Raw genomic sequence first — 23924 nt, forward strand, 5'->3', positions numbered from 1 at the left:
CCCACGCTCAACGACACCTGGAAACGATGAAAATGTGCTCCTGCACATCAGCTCAGAAGAGCCTGCTCCACCTGTCAGCCTCAGTACTGCAGGAAGAGGGCTGCTTCAGCGCCGTTCCCCACCCCCCACCAACCACGTCCCTTGAAACCTTTCAAGGCACAAAAGTATCCCTGCCAGCCTCCCACTCCCATTGTGACCCTGCCATTGTGTGGGCTGCATTTGGGGAGAATGACAGTCGAGGCAGTCGTAGGACCTGCAATGCTTTAAACAAATGCAGGAAGGAAGGAGAACTACACAGAAGCGAGGGCAGGCCTGTTTACCAGAGAAGGCTCCATGGGCTTAGAGGGAAAGAGCAGGAAGTCTGTGCCTTGGCTCTCACTTGTCAGCATCGTGGTAAAGGGTCTATCTGGATAAAGATTCTGGCTGTCACCCCGTTTTGTGTCCACACACCCTCCTTCTTTTTACGAGGAATTTGATAGGACAGGAAAAGTAAGCCATCAGCAGGGGCCCTGGCCGTTTGAGATGGCATTTATTGAGTTGGAGGTACATTGTTTAGGCATTAAGAGTTCAGAGGTCAAGTCTCTCTGTTTACTCCACCTCCCGCCAGAGAGAATGCTCTGGACAGCTCCAACTAGTAATTGAGATTTCATTATCAAATTATTTTCAGTGGACCTGTAATTACAAAAATGGAAATGACCTGCTTTGCAAAAAGTATGATTTTGAATTCCACCAAAAAACAACAGTTCTGTCCCATGAACAGTTCTATTGGATCAGAGAGCTCAAAAAAAGGACCCCAGGGTTGCTAAAGAACTGGTGTTACTTTAAAGCTACAAGTTCTTAGTTTGCTTTAGGTTTTCTTTCAAAGCTGCATAGATATGAACATCTTCTCCAGAGGTTTCTGGTCACAATGTGACTTAAGAGGGGGATTTAGGTGCTTCGTTCCCAGGAGTCCCACTTTTAGCTGGCCAGCTGGTAGTTGAGGAAACATGTAACAAGAAACATTTCATTTTATCACAGGGCAGTATTTTGTCAAGTATTCAGGGAATACTATTTAAACCAGATTTCAGCCTAGTTTGGAGAGCCGACTGCTGGTGGATAATGATGGCGATCTGACTACCAGCCTGAGCCACAGCTCACAGCCTGCATGGCCTCTACTGAAAAGGCTGAAGGAAGCCAGGACCAATCTGCTCAGCACCCAGAGGTCTTCAGGGTTGGAAGTAGGGCCTCCAAGGTCTGGTCCACAATTTGGTCAGATTCTTTGTATTCACTGTTATATCTGGGTTTTTTTTTTTTTTTTTTTTTTTTTTTTAGGGCCGCATCTACGGCATATAGAAGTTCCCAGGCTAGGGCTCGAATTGGAGCTGCAGCTGCCGGCCTACACCACAGCCACAGCAATGCAGGATGCGAGCCGAGTCTGTGACCTACACCACACTCACAGCAATGCTGGATCCTTAACCCACTGAGTGAGACCAGGGATTGAACCCGCATCCTCATGGATACCAGTCAGATTCATTACCACTGAGCCATGTCTGATTTTAATAGCCTAGCTCAGAATTTTGAACAGTGGAGGCCCCCAGAACAGCAGCAGACACCAGGTTGAACCCACCCCCCGCTTCGTGTTGTGCTCTAAAGAGTTAAAACCTCCCTCCCTCCAGGGAGTTCTGTGGTGGCCTGTTAAAAGATTCAGCATTGTCACTGCTGTGGCTCCGGTCGCTGCTGTGATGCAGGTTAGATCCTTGGCCTGGAAACTTCCTCCAGCTGCAGGCACCGCCAAAAAAAAAAACAAAAAACAAAACCTCCCTCCAAAATGAAGTCCATTCCTTTGGTTTGCATCCTTCCCCTGCCCTCCCTGCCCACAACAACTTGCACACAGGCAGAAGGCTGATGTGGTTATCGGTTTTCAAGGCTCATCCCCTGACCACCCAAGACTTGTGTGAAAATGCCCCCCATAAAATTCTTTACACATTTGTTTTGAAATTGTGGGAATGGCTGATTTACTCCCAAAGAATGTTTGGAGAGCCTCAGAGCTGTGCAAGGATCCATAATTATCAACAATTGCTAAGGCAGCTTAACTCTTATGTAAAATATCATGCATACAAATGGGTTTATTTTGAACCAGTTCACACTATTAAACTTGAGTCTGGTACGGGGTTTATCCCAAGGCAGTGCTCAATAACACACAGCAGCAAACACCTTGGCTGTATGTCTTCCTATTTGGTTGGCTCGTTTTTATATCTTTGCATGTTTAAAGAGGCAATGGGAGTGCTAATTAAAATGCAATCATGCAGATAAATTAAACCATGTTTCTAAAAGGTAAAATGAAAACCCTTTTGATTTCAAAATCTTTGTGATATTCAAGGCAAAGGCACAGTGTGATACTGAACACAGAGAAAATCTTTCACAATTATTGCATGTTTAAGCCAAAATTTTTTGAGTTTTTTAAGATGCAACAAATTAATTATGAGTAATTTCTTATGGGAGTCAAGATTTGGGGTTTCTACTACACACGTTCGAGGTGTAGGGCCCTCTAAACAATTGCATTGTCTGTTTTCTATCTGTAAAATGGGAAAGGTAGTGCACTTTTCAAGGCCTACTTTTAGTCAGGGGCAAGGGCAACCCCTAAACCAGTGATCAAGGCTCCCCCAGTGGATGTTCCTGTCCACCGACTTTACCAGCTCTCAGGGAAACTTTTCTGCCGGCAACCAAAAATAAAAACAATATGCTGATGTCCAGCAAACTAGTGCATTTCTCCAAGTCTCCGTTTCCTCCCCTGCAAAACTGGCCTCAGGAAAGCATTTGTTGACTGCTATTGAGCTCCCAGACTCATCTGAGCATTTGATGAAAGCCATTCACACTGTCACAGAACAGCAGGTGTACACATTCCCACAGACTGCACCCATGCACCCATGCACCCACGGAGCCTGTGATGCACGTCCAGGGGCCTCCAGAGAAAAACTCCAAGTTTTCACAGCACTGAGATTCCACATTCTTCGTCTAAGACCTGCTCTGGGCTCCCACCTGCTCCTTTACTTACTGTTCACAGCAAAATTAATCTTTGCCAAAAGAAACCATATAAAAATTCATCTCTGCTTCAGCATGAGGGTACTCTGCCATGTGTACTATTCACAGGCTTGGATGTAACTAGAAACCAGATAAGTAATAGAATTAGTTTGGTCTAATGGAAAGCATTAGATAGCCTGGGAGTTCTTCTGTGCCTGCTCATTCCTTCCAGAAGGCATGTGCTTTACCCTGGGCCTTCACTGCACGTGGCAGATTCCCACTACCTGACAGTTTGCAGTCCCAGGCTGAGATCTGCTCTCAGCCTGCACTGATGCTGCTTGGGTGCTGGGTTCTCACCTTTCACCTATCCTTCCACATCTCTTGAGAGGCTCTAAAGCACACCCTAACCCGTCCTCTCCCCTCTCTCCAGGTCTGTGCTAGCAAAGTGCCAGAAAACAATGTGTTCTGTGAACAACTGACTCTGGGACATTCTGCCCCTGGGGCACTCCCAAAGCATTTTCTCATTAAAGGCACTGAGGAGTCCTTCGTAAAGAACATCATTTCGTTTGCCCAATATTTTTAACGTATGTGATCACAGAATAATTGCGTTCCTATGACATTACTGAAAACTAACACTCAGAGGAGCTCAAAGAGCTAGTTTCTACCACATTCTCAGTCAATGGACCCTCAGTGAGCTTCACCTAGACGCTCTGTGCACTGGCTTCACTGGCCGTTCCTTTCATCTGAACAGCTTAGGTCTTTCCCAACTTTGCCCACTGGTGCTGTCAAGCTATCTGGATCCTCTTCCTCCCGCCACAGTCCATCTCCACCCCCCGCCCCTTTGGAACTCACAATGCACGTTTGCATATGAAAACCAGTCGTCATCTTGTCCAGGAAACAGCCCTCCCTCACTGTCTCTTCTTCAATTGTGTTTAATTAGTCTTAGCAATTTGGAGCTGAGAGGGCTTTAGAGATGCCCCACTCCTTCTTCCACCTTTATAAATAAGGGAACTGACCTGAGAAGTTACTTGAGAGAAATATGACTGGAGTCCAGATTTTCTGGTCCCCAGTCCAGCAGCTCTAGGAAGTGGCTCAAGCTTCCCAGAGGCAGAAGAGGTGGATTCATACCAGAGAGTGAGTTTACTGATTTGCAATGAGTAGTGACATGTGTCTGGCACAAGAGCAGTTATCTAGAGAGAGTGCCACCCAATGATTAAATTATAGTAGATGTCTCCTTGATAAGACTGGGCTTCAAGGATGAAGAGTTAGGTTTTATTTAGCAATCGATGTACTGGAGAGAATATTGGACTGGGAATTAGGAGGCTGATTCTGATTCTAATTCTCCCACTACAGGCACTTAGTGTCAATGCGCTTCAGTTTCATCATCGACTAAATGACAGGAGATTGGACAATTACCTGTGGATCCCTTCTGGACCCACACTTTCAGATTCTGTAAGTCTATGTTCTTTCCTTCCAATTACTCTGCCTTTGCATCTTCAGCAACCCTTTTTTATGCTAACACACAAACCCTGAACCCTTGGTCTGAGTGTCTTTCGATCTAAAACCACCCTGCTGGGGAACGGGTTCTTTTTGTCCTATCACGGGTGTTAGATAAATCATCTTAAGATTCTCAAATAAAAAGAGGAAGGGGAGTTCCCGTCATGGCTCAGTGGTTAATGAATCTGACTAGGAACCACTAGGATCCCTAGCCTTGCTCAGTGGGTTAGGGATCCAGCATTGCCGTGAGCTGTGGTGTCGGCTGCAGATGCGGCTTGGATCCCGCGTTGCTGTGGCTCTGGTGTAGGCCAGTGGCTACAGTTCCAATTTGATCCCTAGCCTGGGAACCTCCATATGCCGCGGGAGTGGCCCAAGAAATGGCAAAAAGAAAAAAGAAAGGACGGAAGGAAGGAACGAACGAACGAACCAGGTATCCACAGCTGCCGACAGATTGATAGATTTTGACTAAAAATTGGCCTCCCCATCTCCTCCTAGAAGCCCTGAATTAAGGTTGTTTCCCCACACTCACCAATATCTATTCATTTTCTTTCCACTGCAAGGCCTAGAGTTTTCTTTCCACTGCAAGGCCTAGAGTTCCCAGGACAGGGAGCCACACTGCAAAGTCCAGACAACTCCCTGTGGTCGTCTCAGCAGCTTCCTGCAACAGCAAATCACAGGGTCATTAGCGACGGATGATGATGGCAGGGTCTCCTGACTCACGTCTGTGATGGTGCCTTTGAATCACGACAACGACTAAATTGTTTCACTTTTTTAAAGAATGTCCACTGTGCCCAGGGCCCTCCTGGGCATGGGTACAAAATACTGTTATCAAAGGAGCCCACTGCAATTCTCAGTAATCAACGAGCTGCTCGTTATCACACTTTTACCAATAACACCAAGTACACCAACAAGGATGAACTACAGGAAACATATGATTCCTGTTCACACTTACATAAAATAGTGGCAGTGCTGTTAGTAATTCGTTACCAGATCCTCAATTGCTTTGTTCTTTGGCATCAGTAATATGCCACTTGAAGTTTTACACCAAATTAACATTACCCACATTCAACTGTTTCCAAGCTCCTTGAAAGTGCAGTGTCCTTCATAAGCAAAGACCATGTTCCTGGTAGTAAGCCCCGCACTCGGCATCGTCTGCTTCCAGCCTCGAGAGTGTGCGGCGGTGCCTCAGCAACAGAGTGTTCTGACGCTTAGCAATTGTCCAGAGCTATGAACGATCATTTCGCTATATGACGCTACCTCACCCGTCTGGGAATCGCATTTTTGAAACATGCAACTAACCCCATCAAACCAGCGAGCCTAAAGCGAGGGGAAAAGCACACTGAATACCAAGGCACTCACTCAGCTAGGATTCATTCCATGTCAGCCTGTACACAGACACAATCTCAGAATTTGAGAGATTAGTTTGTTAATCAATGCTGCTAAGTCTCTTAAATTCAGTTTCTACTGTTCTATTTTTAGAGAGCTAATGACATCTGCTGATACCTAAACTTCTTTTGCAGATGAGTAAGGTGGTAACTCTATGAATCACATTTTTAAAAGGAAAGAAAAAATGCTTCTGGAAGAGAATTAGACAGAATCCCCCAACTAGCATCCAAATTCTGTTCCCCAAAAATGGGCATCTATATCATCAAGAGGGGAGAAAAAAAAAAAAGCAACTGTCTCTAATTCCATTTGGAGTAACTCTCCCTACCTTTGTCTTATAAACGACTCTGTGGACAGTGTTTATACAACACCTGGGGATTTGCTTGTCTGTTTGTTTTCCACTGACGCTATAAATCAAATGTTTTCAATTGACACTGTAACTAGAAAACTGGATCTAAATCTTCTCACTGGTTAACACAGCCTTATACGACCTGAAGTCTTGCAGCTTTATTTCCAAATCCATCTGAAACTCTCAGATCTTTGACTACTCATTTCCAATTGAAATATGAATGTGTCAATTAGCTCTCTGGCTGAGCCAGTGTACACTGAATCCAGAAACTCCAGATTTTGCCACAGGATTAAATATTTTATACGCTATAAATGCAGTCCTAGGACTACATTTTAATTTTTTCTTTCCTATAATTTCATCAAATGCAATTGTTGTTCTTGTTTATTAGTTAATGGCACTGTCTCTCACATACGGAAGTTCTGATTCATCAACAGAAAAATATGCTCTGAAGTTTTTTGACTAGTAAAGAGAGATTCTGTTGTTATCACCTGCCATTTCATCAAATTCCTCTTGCAACCATATGAAAGATGACTGGTTGGACAAATGGGCCCCTCTGTTAAACAAGAAGAGAGAGTTTTGGGGGTTGGATTTTTTTGAGGGGGGAGATTGGTTTGGAGGATTTTTTTTTTTTTTTGGCATTAAGTAACATGAAAGAAATTTAATTTCCTGATATTTAACTCTTAATATCATGGTCTAATAAGAAAAACTAACCATCCCAGATATTATAAGAATGAGACTTAACATCTGTTGGGGGAATATTACCTTAAGTATTTAATTAATCAATGCATTCTAGATTCTAACGTTTTGGCTATGTTGGCAAAAAGAAAAGAGGTACAGGATTGGTAACAAATGTTTTGCTCCTGCAAGTAATTATTTCACTTAAAACAAAATAGTCAACTTTCTCTTCTCTTCCACAACGTGAACTCTTCGATCCTTTTGGATAAAAGGCTTAGATGATCTGTTGTCGCTGGTCGGAATGACTGCATATGTTCAATAATATATCAGTTTCATCAGCCACCATAGAATAGGCACATATGACAATAAATCACTTCGGGAACTTCCTGAAACCCAGCCAAGTTGTAGACAATAAAGGATCCTGCTTGTAAAGGCAGCTATAAAAGTTAATTTCATACAGGTTCCCCGGCACACGTGCTACAGTTCAGTTCCAAACAGATGTGGTCTTGGAATAGCAGCGGAAAATGGCATGAAGCATTTTCGCTAACTTTCTGTAGCATGAGATTCAAATACTTGGTGTTTTATGTAACCTTTGGTCATTAATGCATTGCAGCAGGTATGAAAAATGAATTCTTCAAGCTTTTCTAATGCTTGAGATCCCGTTGTTTCCAATCTGAACTCTTCTTCCACACTGGGAAGATTACCCATCAAGCCAGACACGCGGAGACGGAGAAAATCTGCACAGCAAACTAACCAAGACAACAGCAGACGCTGGGGGCTGCATTCTGAAAGAATGAATCTCTGGAAACAAGAACTTTTATTTACGTCCTTATTTGGTTTTGCCTATAGATACCTGGCAGATCGCTGCAGAGACAGCGGGTTACTTCACTCAGCCATGGGGCAGACAGAAGAAGAGACGCCAGCAAAGCAAAAGGCTGACGAGGCAATGGAAGCCCAGCTGCAGGAACTGCTTGAAAATGCTGGTTGAAGATCACACTTGGTCCTTGCGCTTAGTCCCAAGGCCACTAGGAACTCTCTCTACCCGTGCCAAGGACCCCTGCTCATCCTCATTCACTCCCAAGTGGCCCCATGACACGAGGCTGAAAGCATGTTTTTCTCTCCATTTCAAACCAGAGTTGGAAACCACACACCTGGACTGGGACTAGCCTGACCCTAAGGCAGTGTCTCTCTCCAGATTCGTACAACCTCCACTTTCCACTAGCGGGGCGAGTGCCCCCAGCAGAACCAGATCTCGCATCCAGTCCTGTCTCTAGTGTCCTCCTCTCCCCCCCGGCCCCCGGCCCTTCTGCAATTCAGAACACAGCAGGTCTTGGCGGGCAGTCTACCAGTGCAGCATCAAAGCTCCCACTGGTTTACTCTGCAATCTGTGGCATTCAACAGATGTCCAGACTCGACAATGAGAAGAGTGGCTCCATTTAGCAATCCCGTGAAAAGCACCATCCTCACTCTACAGTCACTAGAACACCTATTGCTCACAGCAATTCCTCTCTGTCATTGTCTGCAGTCATCAAAACAGACCCTTTACAAGATAATAGAGCTGATTTTGTTCTGGTTTACTTAATGCGTCATCTCTTTGGAAAAACTGGGTGTTCTATAAGGTCATAAACAGTACTTTAATGTCAGAAAGAGTTCTCATCTTGCTTCCAGGGCATGGCCTTCTACCTGGCGAGATAAGGATCACCGGTTTGCAGGTCACCCAGAAGTTGTGGGCTCCAAAGGAACTCTTCTTTATATATTCTAGTGTTTGAGTACATCTCATTCAGCCAACAAGTGAACTAAACCAAGACCAAGTGGTTTTAAACAACCTCCACCATCAAATGCCTTGCAGCACCCCCACGGAGCAGGCTTGTGAGGTAGGAATCCAGCAGGGGGTTTCCCATTCAACAAATACAGAACCTCAGACAGAGAAGAAAAGAGCCATTTGCCCTGATCACATGTGTCCAGAGACAGACTCTTGGCTTTCAGACTTTGTGCTCTGGGTCACCTCCCGAAGAACAGTTCAAAGGAAGGGCCTTTGGACTGACCGTGGATTCCCTATCATCTTGGAATTATTCCGTAGACAACATAGTCGTGCCCTGGGCACCTCCTCCAAGTCAATAAAGCTGGATAACATGATAATCTGATCTGAAACACCACCAACCAGAGACAAGACTTTGAGCTAGCTTCTTGTCCAGGGAGAAGAAAAAACTCTCACACAGCCATAAAAAAAAAGCATAACACAATGCCATTTGCAGCAACATGGATGGAACCAGAGACTCTCATACTAAGTAAAGTGAGACAGAAAGAAAGATAAATACCATATGCTACCACTTATATCTGGAATCTAATACATGGCACAAATGAACCCATCTTCAGAAAATAAACAAACTCATGGACGTGGAGAACAGACTTGTGGTTGCCAAAAGGGAGGGGGAGAGAGTGGGATGGACTGGGAATCTCGGGTTAGTAGATGCAAACTATTGCATTTGGAGCGGATAAGCAGTGAGATCCTGCTGTATAGCACAGGGAACCATATCTAATCACTTGTGATGGAACATGTTGGAGGATAATGTGAAAAAAAGAATGTATATATATATATGTACCACTTTCTGTACAGCAGAAATTAACAGAACACTGTAAATCAACTATAATAAAATAATTTTTTTAAAAAACTCACACATAGGTACTGTTAGCAGGAAACTTTCCTGTTGCTTTCACCATCACTGGGAAGAGACTTTTTTTTTTTTCACTCCGCTCATAAAATGTATCTTATTACCAAAACAACTGCATAAGGCTTATACCTTAAGAAAGAAAATGAACCAGGGAAACATCTAAAGACAACTGCAGATACTTTAGAAAACTTGTGCTCTTTCGAAAGGAGCCTAGGGCAAGATTTTTTCAAACCCTAATTCAACCATAACAATAAATTTTTTAGTTTTATACAATTAGTACTTACACTTCAAAATGCCCAAATTGTCGTCACACCATTCAAAGCTTTTTACAAGTTTACTAGGAATTAGGAACAGTAAGAGCCATGATAAATCTAGCATCTGTACCATGCTTGAGAGTTGACCTAGAGCTTGCATTCCTAACACATTTCATCCATTCTACCTCTCTAAATTGGCTACTAGCATCTCCCTTTCATAAATTAACACTGTGACCAAAAAAAAAAAAAAAAAAAAAAAAGAGCTCAAAAATGAGATTCTTACTCAAGTCCTCTGAATCAAAAATCTAAAACTCTGTTCATTTCACCATAAATAAAATCTCAGCAGTGCCAGGTCAACTTACAATACATACTGGAAAATCATACATTGAATAAAGAGTAATTCGACATTTCTGAAACTGTACGTGCACCAATCTTAAAATGGGTAAAACACCATCATAAAAAACAGGAGAATTAAGTACTGAACATGATGTATTCAGCAGTTCTCCTTAAGCTTCACTTTACTTTGCACAATGTAAGCATCTGTAATGCTTTCCCAACAACCAACCAAAATTATTTCAGTTCTCTGGGGCAAAAATCTCTTGGCTCTCCCAAGAGTTTGCCCCTTAGGGGGTTTCATCATCTCACTTCATCTCTGTCTCTAACAGTCTCCAGAGGAGGACACTTCAGATTCTGGGTAAAACTCTATACTGTCAATATCTGTAGGGTTACAGGTGGTTGGTGAATAGGATTCAACACCTGCTGCATTATTCCCTGTAACCTACTTGTCCCTCAGTATTCATTCTCCCCATTTTTAATAATGCAACTTCCAAGTGGTACTTGGGCATTGCCCCTCAGCTGGAGACTACATTTCCCAGCCTCCTTTGCAGCTCAGTGTGGCCATGTGATTAAGTTATAGCCAATGGGATATGAGAAGGATAGGCACCATTTCCAGGTCACTTGCCTGGCTCCTTTATTTTTTAACTTTTTTTCCCTCTGACACTTTTCCTCCTTCCTGCTGACTGCAGCTGTAGCCACTGCCTTGCCTCCAGCCCCAGCCTGCTGACCCCTAGACTGTTACACGAGGGAAAAAGAAATTTTGATCCTATCTACGTCACTCTATTTGGGATCTTTCTGTCTTAATATGCTAGTCTGTGCCCTAACATTATTAATTCCAGGGCTTCAGGACCTATATCTTACAGGTGCTAGCAGGGCATGCACATAAATTGTGATTTACTCGGGTCTCTTGTTCAAGTGAGCTTTCAATTTTATGTCAACTGACGTAGTAGTTAATACTTCTGAGAACGCACTCCATTCAAAGCATTCTGCTTGGCACTAGAGACATAAATGACATTATCCAGCCCTCAACAAGTTTACCCACTAAGACCAGACAGCGCAGCACTGTTCAATGTTAATCTCCACGCGAGTGGCACCAGGGGTGAATATATAGCTGTGTTTCTTCCACCTGCACTAATAACGACACTCTTCTCGGCCCAAGAGGCCTCCCAACTTGAAATGAGAGTGTGGTGTTTGAATCTGTTCTTCCTTTCCCAGATTACTTAATTTTCCTCCTCCTCAAATTTTCCAGCTACAAAACGGTCCCAGCGTGACTCTCTGTGTGCTCGTCCCTTCACAACTTGGCTTCCCAACCTCTCCACTATGCCTTCTTCTCTCTGGCCTGAGGCACAGGTAGGTGGGTCCAGGCTACTGCAAATTTTAAGGTACGCACTATTACTATAGACAATCGCTGGGGGCCTGTCTACCACCCTGACCCAGAGAGCGCACCTTGCCCTGCTGTACTGGCCACTGAGCTGCCTCCCGCTGAATGGTGGCTTCCCAGGAGCCAGGAAAGAGTGGCCTGGATGCCCAGGCACCAAAGCCAGGAAAGAAGGAGATCAGCAGGCCTGAACACAATCAGGAGATGGACTGCTGAAGTGAGGAGGGACATGGCTTGACTCTCATCACATGCAATTGGTAAGCGAGCCTAGGGTTGTTTTAAAAAACTAACCAAACGCTTTCATTGCTCACTAAAGGCAAGAGGAACATCTGTGCACAATACCGACCACTACCCAAACACACACACAAAACACACACACACACAAAGGAAATAAAGTTTCATCCGCACCTTTGAATTAATTACCTCTCCAAGCTAGTTACACGGGGGAACTGGAGCAATTGCTAAATGGTAGGTGAATTTGAGAAGCACCTCCATCTAGCTATGAGGGGAACCACCGGCAATACAGAGAAGAGAGGATCTGTTTTGTGTTGGAAGAGCTGCCTGACCACTCACTACAGGTCTAACTTAGCCAGTGACAGCACTTTCACATGTGAAGATAGGACGGCAGGGCAGGGTTTCTCTGAAAGGCACTGATCAATGAACGAGCCCAGCCTGCTGCCTGACCCAGAGGAACTAACCATTAGGTTTAGTGCAATCAGAAGAGGACATTCAAAAAATGTGAGCGTTTGGCCTAAAATAAAGGAATAACCTAGAGTGACGTGGCGGGCAGGGCTGCCAGGAAATGCGATGTAAAAACTGATTCGTGGGAAGAAACCAATATCCTCCAAAAAGGAAAGATTTCAGAAAACATGGGAAAACTGGCGAAGGCACAGCATGAAGTGACAGAGTGTGTGCAGCAATGCTCCGAAACCAGAGGGGCTCTGGACATGGACCCAGGAAAGGATTCTTCACGGAGGTGTTCCATGAGCAGGACCTCAGCACAGTCCGACCCCAGCAGAGACTGGATGGGCACACAGGCGCTATTTTCAACCACAAATGAGGGAGGGACCTCGTGGAATTTCCCCTGTGGTCATGGTGGAAAAGAAGCAAAAGGAAAATCTGTAACGGGAACTGGAGAGAGATGTAAAAAGCTGAATTAAATTGTATTGAACGCAAGATGCTATATTTCTGTCATTTGCCAAACCGTGGTAGAGTCGCCGCGAGGAGACTGCCACATGCTGTAGTATTTCACTCTGGACACTGACTCAACAGGTGTGGTGTTTCAGAGATGCCGACTTTGGCCCGGGCTTGGGGGCTGCTGGGGGCTGTGCCTACATTACATGGGGAGAGAACGGGCACAAGGGTGGGGCTGGGGAGCCTCCAGATTCCGCTCTCCTGGTGTACCCTTCGCCTGTGGTGTCATGTGATTTGTACGTTTTAAACTCCTTTTTCTAACAGAGTAAAGGATCGGGACAGCAGCGCACAGCAGGGAGATCACAGCAGAAACATCTACCACTAGCTGGTGGGTAAACGGCCGACACCCTAAAGAAGTGACTCATCGAGTGGAGTTCCTGATGATAAGAGCGTAAGAGAAGGAAGAAAATCCCTCCCCAGACCGCTGAGTTCAAGGTCATGGCCACATCCCTCATCAGGTGTGGGTCTACTTTGCTTTCTCTCAAGCAGCAGGCAGAAATCCTACACCATCCACCCCGCCAACGTCCAGCTTGCGAGCACAACTGGGGGCACCTTCCCCATCGTGCCCACGCCCTGGGGACATGAGGGCAAGGACACGCTCAGTGCACTGAAGCCTGATCAGTGTTCTCCAGGCGGATACACAGGCCCTTCCCTTTCATGTGCCTCCAATCCTGCCCCACCCACACCCCCCGGAGGAGAGGAAAGCGGGGAAGACAGCGCTGTGGCAAGCAACCCAAAACGAACCCAGGCAGAACCACCATCCGCCCCCCGTGGGGCAGCCAGATGGCTCTTTCTCCGCCTGGGACCAGGTCCCTGGGAGAACCCTGAGCTCCGAGGCAGGAGGACCGCCTGTCCCTGCAGACAAACGTCAACCTCACTCTAGCTGCCCCATTTCAGCAGGACAGGGATTCGCAGCGCGTCCTTGCTTCTCTGGACCCTCGAAAAGCTCAGAGCCATTTACTCTCTTTTGCTCAACGTCCACTCTTTGCCACTAGGACAGTGTGAAGTCTGGAGATCTGGGCTCAGCATAAGACAAAATAGAGGAAGAAGCCGCAGAAAATGTTTTCTCCCGTGTGCTGCCTGGGGAGCCAGGCCTTGACTTTGACATGTGCTGGAGGTGTGGTGCCCAAAGTAAACCTTTGAACTGCTTTTTTGGAACCTCCAAAAAGACACTGCACATCAAAGGGGGCTAAGCATTTTGCATGAATCAACTACCTTCTGAAAAAGAAAGGAAGCCCAAACTCAAAGCACATTGCCAGCCCTCAGACCCAAACGTGGCCCCCTGCACATGCTCACCACATGGCTTCTCTCCCAGTTCAGTGGAATCAAGCCCCGCAGACACGCCCGGGGGCCCCATCGCACAGCAGCCATCACTGGCTGCTCCCTGCAGCCCCCCGCTCAGGATACAATGGGGCCACTTGTTGGAGGAGCCCCACGCCCCACACCCATGCCCACCTCGAGGAAGCCCGCATAAGCTCGGACTCCAGGCACGAGGACAGCCCTGCTGGGCAGCCCCACCCCAAGCGCCAGCACAGGATGCAGTCTGGGGCTGAACAGGGAGTCCTGTGTGAGCTCCCTGGCACCATGCCCAGAGAGCCACATCTTAGGCCGCTGCCCCAGCGTCGGTGGGCACAGCAAAGAATTCCAGCCCCTGAAAGGAGGCAGAACAGGGAGCAGGTCTCGAGCCTTAGGATGCATCTGCCTTCCGCCCTCCTGGAATTAATTCAGTTCACGGCAGGCAGTCATGGTGATCAGCAGCAGAGGAGCTGAAACTCAGAGGCCACCACTGCCCCAGGCGCTCCTAGAAACTGATAAGATATTTTCTTCCTGACCAGCCAGAGGAGGAAAGCAGTTTCAGGCCCTTCCCTAGCAGCTGTGCTATCTACAGACCTGCAGCTGGAGCCGTCATTGGAGAGCAGCAGGGAGTGGGCCTGGAAGGCCGCTTGCATCCTCTCCAGCCCCTATCAGCTTTCAGAGCTCTGGGAAGACGTCCGACCTTAGGATCTCACTGGAGGCACAGGAAACAGTTTTTTGAAACAAGATGCTATCATTCTTGGCAAGTGTCTTTTTAAAAGTCATTTTCTCTGGTAAGTAAAGTTCTAGATTCGGGAAAAGAAAAATGGTTGAAAACTGCTAATGCAACCTGATTGGTGAGAGTTTTAATTAGCAGTTCAAAAACTGCCCACATTCTGTGTTTTTAATTAATAGGCACAATTTCTGCAGAGCTCTACTTCAATAGGAGCTATATAAAACCAATGAGTGGGTGACATTATTCCATTCAAAAAAGAACTATAAGAAGAAGAAAAAAAGCTGAATTAGGAGGAGCAGAGAAGACAAATGAGCTGTTTCTCTGGGCTATTCCGCTATAAATAAGCACTGTTACCTAACATCTCTTGCTGGAAGCCCTTCACTGCATGACCAGTCAATCCCTTGATCCATTTTAACACAATGACATTCTGACCCTTGGGTCTAGATACTGGGTATCCCAGCCACATACCCTCATTCAAAAAAGACTGATGGAGCAAGCTATGTGCCCAGCACCAGGAAGGTGCCAAGGATGCTGAGATGAAAGAGCTGGTCCCCACTGTCCAAAGAGCTCATAGGAAATAATTGAGTAAAAAAAAAAAAAAAAAAAATGCCGTATGACAAGCCCTACACCAAGTAGGCAAGTATTAAATGTCTGCAGATGGAACGCAGGGTAAGTAACAGGTGCTCCACACGTACAGGTGGGGCACAGGGGAGGGATGACCAGCTCTGCCAGGGTGGGATTCACCCAGAGATCAGCTACCTGGTGCACGGAGGGAAGGCCACACCAAGAGCTCTTCATGTTCTAACTGCTCAGGAGCCACGCAAGACCAGTTCTTAAATATTTTGCTCATCATCCAGAGAGAGGTCTGAAACCCTGAGGCTGGGCCTTCAAGACCAAGTGGGAGTTTCCCAAACAGAAAAGCTGGGAAGGGCTTTCCAGACAGAAGGAGCAGAACCGATCAGGGCAAAGAAACCCGAAATGTACCAAACAAATTGGGGAGTTCCAAAGAGGGAGCCTGGGCGGAACACAGGAGCCGAACCCTGCAGAGCCTCACCGACTCTGCATGGCATGTAGCTCTCGTCGCAAGTCTTCAACCAGAAAAAGACCTGACTGAACCACTTTGGTGAGAAAAAAAGAGAGAGCTGGGAGAAGAGAAATCCAAGGGTTTGGAGAAGGGCAATAGAAAGATGTGATGGGTGGAACCAAAGCACTGGCAGTGGGTTAGAGGGGGATTCATGCCTAATGGGGGTACTTGGGAGGTAGGCTGTCCTCACACTGAATGCAGGGGGACCTAGCAGGTGTGCAGGATGCGAGAACACGCGTTTAAGAGAACCTCCCTCTTCCTGGTTAGGGTAAATTGGGGAAAGGGTGGCTCTACTAAGCCGACAGGACACAGAGGAGCCCAGGAAGGCTGGGCAAGGAAATACATGACGAGTTTCACAGGGTGAATGCTGCTCTTGCCACAACAGATGGAGCCATCCAGAGTGGGCCCTAGTGTTCTGAAGCTCAGACAGGAGATCTGTTCTAGAGACCCAGACCGCTACTGGGCTGGGATTTGCATGGAGTTTTCTCCCACAGTCTCATGCAGACGCAGATACGCACATACACACCCTCGAAAAATTTCTGGATGTGTCAGCTCTCTGATAAGAACATTTCCATGTTTGAGGAAACTTGATGCTAATTCACAGGATGCCACAGAAAGCAGTGCAGAACGAGAAAGTGGCTGTGACACTGATGAGTTAGTTATGACAAAGCAGACTCCAGCAAGACTTCCAAATAGGGAGAAATGTTCAAGCTTCATCTCTCATATATGTTCCAAGGAGTTCAGAAAGAAATCCCCATGCTCTCAGTAACCTCAAGGAACCTTTTCTCCCTTTAAAGAAGAAAAGAACGCATGATTCAAATAAAGAAGGCTTCTCAGCACACATCATCAAAGCCTTAGTCAAGGCTCGGCTGCTCAGTCTGAACCTCCAGCAGGCTCTCACACACAGTGATGGTCCCACTAGACATGTACCTGCTGAATTCTGAAACACTGAGAAATCAATAGACAGACTGCCTTATGAATGCCTTCCTTTCAGATATTTTCCTTCTAATCCTAGTTTCCTCAAGAACCAAGCAATTCTTACTACACCTTCACATCAATTAGTCTGCCTCAGATTCAATGAATCCACTCCTACCTGGAGTCCCCTGGAATTTCCAGGTGGAGAATAAAGCCTAGGGGAAGATCCAAACCTATACGGTTGTAGCGTAGCCAAAGGGATCTTCATTACATTGATCTTCCACCAGACCTGCCTATGAATTAAGTCAGTCCCATCTGTCTCATTTTACTATCTGGCTGGGGCCCAGAGAGAATAAGCAAGTTCCCTGAAATGACACAGAAACCCTGCTATAAGGTAAGTATTCCCAATTATAATGGTCAGGAAATGCTGTCATTTTGAAAAATGAGTGCTAGCCAGCCCTGGGAAGAGGGCAATCTGTACAGGTATTACTGGACCCGAAAGCCAGACCAGAGGAGATGCACAGGAAGAGGCACAGTGAAGGTTGTGCATTACAAAGATTAGTTGATACACATTATTTGCAGTAGTTACATTCAGTAAAGTCACTGAACCATTGCTCCTAGGGGGAAACCGGGGGTTAGGTTCCTGAGGGTCTCTGGCTACAATGTATCCATCAACCAATCAATACAGAACCTTGTTTTATGTGTGTTTCTGTTTTAAAGACAACCCATTTAATATGTACTGTTGATTTGCTCACATTGAACTCAGGGCCAACAGCCCTGGAAGTCATGCCTGAACAAAGATTTTTTCTAACACACATATTTAAGGCACATCACATCCTTCCTGCTCTCAGGAAGCACTTCAGCACTACACTGGGGGCCATTTTAAATAGCGAAATCACCAACGAAAAGCAACAAAATGTAGGCACTAAACAGACCGCGAAAAGGGCTCTTGTTCCCAGTACCAGAACCAGAACCAGATGGCAGAGCATGGCCTTGCTCAGCCTCAGCTAGAAATCTGCACGCTGAGTGACTCAAAATAGTCACCACTCTGTGCGTGCCCACAAATGACGGGGAGAGAACTGTAATTATTGATTTGGGGGGATGTAGATAAATTTCAGCCAGTAGGAGATTTTGCAAATACAGGTCTTTGAACGACAAAGATCCAAGCTGTACTGTAACTCCTTCCCGTAAGCCACCTATCCTGCAGGGACGCTTGACTAGATGTTTACCCACATCATCAGGTAAGGTAATCTTCATGGTCATTCATTTGGAGGATGTGTATGTATGTGGGGGGAGGTGAACACATTCTTACAACAAAAACAAAAATGAAGAAATGATCAACAGGCTTATTTATTTTGTCTTTTGCCTTTTTAGGGCTGCACCCACGGCACATGGAGGTTCCCAGGGTAGGGGTCTAATCAGAGCTGTGGCTGCCGCCCTACACCAGAGCCACAGCAATGCCAGATCCAAGCCGCATCTGCTCATGGCAACGCCAGATCCTTAACCCACTGAGTGAAGCCAGGGATTGAACCCGCAACCTCATGGTTCCTAGTCAGATTTGTTTCCACTGTGCCACAGCGGGAACTCCAACAGGCTTCTTTTTAAAATGCGGTCTATGTCAAATGGTTATGCTTGAAAAATTAATGCCTTTAACTCACAACACCACGATAATGCAATGCAACTGGCACTAACCATAAAATAATTTTTTCAAATGTCTAAGTCATAGATCAAGACATGCAGTATGGTTTGGAGGAGAAACACAAGTCTGCAGTTATTTGTACTTTCTCCGGGTCTTCTGTGTCTGTAACCTCCCCTGGAGAGAAGCCCAAGGTCTGTACTTGACTCCTATGTGAACACGTGGCTCCAGCAGATGAGGTTCCTGATCCTCTCTGTGACGGGCTCATAAGAGAAGAGGATCTGGGATTCCGTCACTCCCTTTCTAATTCACAACAGCTAAAAGAACTTGGTGTTTCATCTGCTGGGCGAAGAGCAACAGAGGCCCTAGGAAGGAAAAGAAGCCAGGACACAGTGAAGGAGCAGGGAAAACAAAAACCACAGTTCAGACTGTCCTTCCAGGCTGTGCAATCTGCCACAAGCCACTTTGTCTCTCGGCTCCAGTTTCCTCAACTGGAGTCTGAAAAAGAGGACAGACGGAACTTCTTTGCAGAACAGATGCTGACTCACAGACACTGAAAAACTTATGGTCTCCGGAGGAGACAGTTTGGGGGGTGGGGGGATGTGCTTGGGCTGTGGGATGGAAATCCTATGAAATTGGATTGTTATGATCATTATACAACTACAGATGTGATAAATTCATTTGAGTAATAAAAAAAATTTTTTTAATTAAAAAAAAAAAAAAAAGAAGAAGAAGATGCTTTAGACCAGCTGTTAGCAAACATTTTCTGGGAAAATCTAGATAAGAAATATTTTAGGCTTTATGGATCAAGAAGCAAAGTCAAGGATATGTGTAGGTATTTGTTATAAGAAGAAATAAAATTAATGTCCATGATTTTTTTCCAACCACTTTAAAACATAGAAACCATTCTTAGCTCCTGGGCTGCACAAAAGCAGGCAGCAGACGGGACTGGGCCATGGGGTGTGGTCTGCTGACCTTGCTGCAGGTCAGATGAGTGCGGTCCAGCAGGACGTGGATGATGGAGACGTTGTCTGGCTGCACCGTGGCTGTCCAACGCTTGAAACACGGCTAGGGTGACAGGGGAATTGAGTTTTCAGTCGTATTTCCTTTCAATTCATTTAAACTGAAACAGGCACGTGTGGCTAGCAGCTAAGCACGGCTTCAGACTTTTTGCTACTTCTTTAGGCCCTCGCTGTACAGTTCCACAAACCACTCCATTTAAGAGCTTCCGCTCTATGAAGTTGGTGGCTATGGATGGGCCTTGAGGATTTGGCCCTCACTGATTACTTTGGCCAGCAATCACTTTGTCTTCTCTAGTTTTCTACCATGTGCCTAATCTGCCATATCCTTCCAAATACTAAATTCCAAAGGGGACAGGGAGGCACCCCAAGGTGCCCCAACAAACTCAAAGGATGCAAGAAAATGTTTTAAATTTGACGAAACCACAGCGTACTCAGCACTTATCTCTCTGTACTCGCTTGAACTAGTCCCAGCTCAACATCTATGTGACAGCTCGTACACTACGGCGAGTTTATAGCTTCATCCTTAGATAGTGCTACGTTCCTTTCAGTGAAGTCCTATCTTGGCAAAGCTGGCTTTTCAACAGGGATCAAGAGCAAGAACTGCAGGGCTCTTAGTCCTCTCAGCTGCTCTAATAGAGTCCCATCGCCTGGGTGCACTTCTCGGAGTTCCCGTCACAGCGCAGCAGAAACGAATCCAACTAGGAACCGTGAGGTTGCGGATTCGATCCCTGATCTCACTCAGTGGGTTAAGGATCCGGCATTGCTGTGGCTGTGCTGTAGGCCGGCAGCAACAGCCCCGATTAGATGCCTAGCCTGGGAACTTTCATGTGCCACTGGTGCAGCCCTAAAAAAAAAGGACGAAAGACAAAAAATAAATAAAGTGCATTAATTCAATATCTTTAAAAAGAAGAAGAAGAAGAAGAAGAGCACTTCTCGCAGTTTGCAAGGCGGGATGTTGGAGATCAGGGTGCTCACACTGTCAGGTTTGGGGGAAGCCCTCTTCCAGGTGGCAGGCTTCTCATATTGTCCTCACCTGGTGGAAGGAGGGAGCGGGCTCTCAAGCCTCTTCTTAGCAGGGCGCTAATCCCACTTATGAGGGCTCCACCCTCACGCCCTATCTCCCAAAGGCCCCCTCCAAATACCACCCCACTGGGAATTAGGATTTCAACACACAACTTGGGTGGATGGAGTAGGGGACACAAACAGTCAGTTCGTGGCAGGTGCCCAACCTGCTTCCAAGATTTTCTTCAAGTACAACTTTCATCTCTCCCTTTCTATCTGAAAAAGGGTGTCTTTTAAGTTTTCCGATCCATGGGGCCCAGCAACTTACTTGGCAAAATTCCCAATACCAATGAGTCCTGACAAGAACTAGAACTTTCCCTGCCAAAATCTGGCTAAGGCAGGGATTTGCCTAAGGTTTATGAGAAACCTTTACTGAAGTACTTGTCAAATGTAAACCGACATCCCCTAACTCACTGTCGGGAGTACCTGTTTAATTTTTAGAACTTTCAAAAGAAGCGTTTTTTTTTTTTTTTTGTCTCTTCAATTGTTAAAACCACAACCCCACCCCCCACCCCACCCCTGTCCTCAGCATTTATTCCTGCTTTTGGAAGGAATGGAAAGACGCCTGCTTCTGATATGGATCCACACTCTCCCAGCCAGGGAATAAGAGCCTATTACATGAGCATCCCTGCCAGCAAGCAGCTCTTTCTCCACTTGACCTGCAGACACAGTACGTTTAAAAAGTGACCTGCGATCTTTATGATGTTCTTTCCAACTCCCAGGTTTCCCTCATGTCTGGCTGTTGTCTGCATAAAGAGCAGTGAACCTAAACCATTAACATTTTCTCCATTTTGATCACGGGGGGAAGCTTGGAAATACAGCAAGTGCCTGTAAGGGGGGGGGGATATATACACACATATATGCACATGAATATAGGCTGTGCCCTGTCTGTCCCTAGAGCCTTTATCAAGAACCTGAAATTCAAGGCGGAAGCTATGGGAGGGGTCACCCTCTGCCAATTATCGAGGCAGCTCAAGGGCTTTGTCCAGGTTCACGGGGAAATCTTTACAATTAGGGCAGCTGTTGCACTCCATCCCCGCCTGAGAGAGAGTGAGCCACACACAAATACCTTTCACCATGGGGTCAAGTTTTGGGATATTCTGGCTTTCAACCTACAGCTTCCCTGGCTGAGATCCAGCCCACTTTACTTAGTTCCTCTCTATGTGTCATCCTGGGGGAAAACCTCTCTTTTGCACTGAAAACAAAAGAAGGCCATTAGATCCATTTTACTGAAAGTAAAGAACTCAAGTCCTCTTAAAACATCTCTGAATCCTGGCAGCTCCCACTGATGGGGCTGGTGGTGGCAGGGAGTGGCGGGGAAGGTATTAAACAGCAGATTCTTCCTAGACAGAAATAAAGTGCTTACATTTAAAAAGCTAAAGGACAGCTAGAGGACCTCCCTCTGAGATTACAGCTCTGAGAGGGTTCGTAGGCTCTCTTTGCTATATGATGAGCTCTATAAGTTTCTCTTCCTTAATTTGGCTCAGTTCAAAAAGTTTACAATGGGCCCAGCAACCTGTTAGGTGTTAGAGATAAGAAGATGAGTGAGGCCCAGTCCTTGCCCCCAGGGAACTCAGAGGGAGGAAACAGAGGCACAACAAATAACTCCGAATGACCTCCAAGAACGCAGCACAGAAGTCAAGGAACTCTAAGAAGGGGATGTTGCCTGCGAGGTGGAGCCCGGTTCTGCAGGAGCATCAGGAACCATGGAAGAGCATCTCAGGAAGAGGGGAAGCATGCATATGGGATGGACGTGAGCGATGCAATCAAGTGAAAGCAAAGGTGAGTCCCAGCCTCTTATCTCCCAATTCCAGACTGCCCTTCCAGTCCATTCTTCACTCCAAGCCAGAGCCACCTTTTAAAAGGCAATTTTCTTAAAACCCCTTGATAGCTACTCTTAGGATGATGACAGGCACTCCAGAGTCTGACCCCTCCTTATCTCTCCAGCCTCAGCTTTATCATCCACACAGGTCTCTGTAGCCGCCACTCTGTTCCCACCATGGAGCCTAACTCTACCTGCTCTTCTAAGACTTGGTTTAAGGGCACCTCCGAAAAGGAGTCTTTGCAATGCCCCAGGCTGGTTTAGGTGTTCCTCCTAAGTGTCCCTGAGTATCCTATAACACACATCAGACTGCACTATAATGACCTATTTGCTTGTCTCTACCCCTCCAGGACTGTCAGATACTTAAGAGTAAGCACTCAATAAATATTTGAAGAAAGAAGAAAGGAGGGAGGGAGGAGAGAGCCCTGGAAAAATCTCAAATGTAAAAAATACAATAAAGGAGGAGTTTCCATCGTGGCTCAGTGGGTTAAGAATCCATCTAGTATCCATGAGGATGCAGGTTCAATCTCTGGCCTCTGCTCAGTGGGTTAGGATCCAGCACCGCGGCAAGCTGTGGTATAAGTCACACATGCAGTTCTGATACTGTGTTGCTATGGCTGTGGCGTAGGCCGGCAGCTGTAGCTCTGATTTGACCCCTAGCCCAAGAACGTCCATATGCCACAGGTGTGGCCTAAAAAGAAAAAAAAAATTATTAAAAAAAAAAAAAAGGAGAACCAAGGGCCAGGGGGTAAGAAATGAGAAAGATGGGAGGAAAGAGTGCTGTCATGGGGGACAAAAGAGAAGAGAACTTCGAGTAGGAGGCTCTTACTCTAAGAGAACACTCTAGAGAAATCAGGTAGCTAATGATTAAAACTGGGTTTGTTGCCTTTTTTATGCACCATGAACCTCTTTGGCAGTCTGGTGAAAACTATGGGTCCCTTCTCAAAATAATATTGTTAAACACATAAAATACAATATATATGATAAACTACTTAGATTGGAATACAGTTACCAAAGTATTTAAACATTATACTATATGCTTCTTTACTGATGCATTAAGTAACAAGATCCAGCAGGAGATTCAGCAGCCATGCAATTTCTTAATAGCAAGGAAAGAAGACAATACTACCTGCAGTCTACCACAACTGTGATGCGAAATTGAAATATCTAGGGGTACTATTCATATCTAGGGGACCCATGCTCATAGTTGAACGAAATGCTAAGTTTCGGTTAACGGTCAGTACTTTCCCCACCAAAATTCACAGACCCTAACCAAGTCAGCAAATTGGCAAAGAGGTCCTAGCTGACCTTCGCCTGAGCAGTTTCAGACAAGCAAAGGGGCAAATGCCAGAGTGAAAATTAAGTGATGAACAAATGAGAGGACAAAAAAGGGATGCCATGATTACAGGTGCCTCTTTCTAGATGTATTTGTGGCCAAAAGGATGAAAAAGGCTCGGAGTTACCTTGGAGGAGAAGAAACGTCCAGGGGATAGAGAAACAGAACATGTCTTCTCCTTGTGACCCAAAAAGTAACGTCAGGAACGGGGTTAACTCGCCGTGGGAAGGAGTCCCTGCACCATGAACAAAGGGCAATAAATCAGGACAGAGTTAGCAGC

General features: G+C 45.9%; 1 long non-coding RNA gene across 3 annotated transcripts in view; it reads right to left on the reverse strand.

Moving 5' to 3' along the window:
- The window catches only part of LOC110261780 (uncharacterized), a 537063-nt gene that overhangs the window by 379968 nt on the left and 133171 nt on the right, over positions 1-23924 (reverse strand). For all 3 annotated transcript variants that reach the window (XR_014809606.1, XR_014809602.1, XR_002346317.2), the window contains exon 2: positions 5027-5155. This is a non-coding gene — a long non-coding RNA (uncharacterized LOC110261780). The remainder of the gene's footprint in view (positions 1-5026; positions 5156-23924) is intronic.

The sequence above is a fragment of the Sus scrofa genome, chromosome 7 (assembly GCF_054392235.1).
Source record: "Sus scrofa isolate SSC_HxYL_T2T_F1_AM1 chromosome 7, Sscrofa_HxYL_maternal_Yorkshire_Landrace_v2.0, whole genome shotgun sequence".
Classification (NCBI taxonomy): Eukaryota; Metazoa; Chordata; class Mammalia; order Artiodactyla; family Suidae; genus Sus; species Sus scrofa.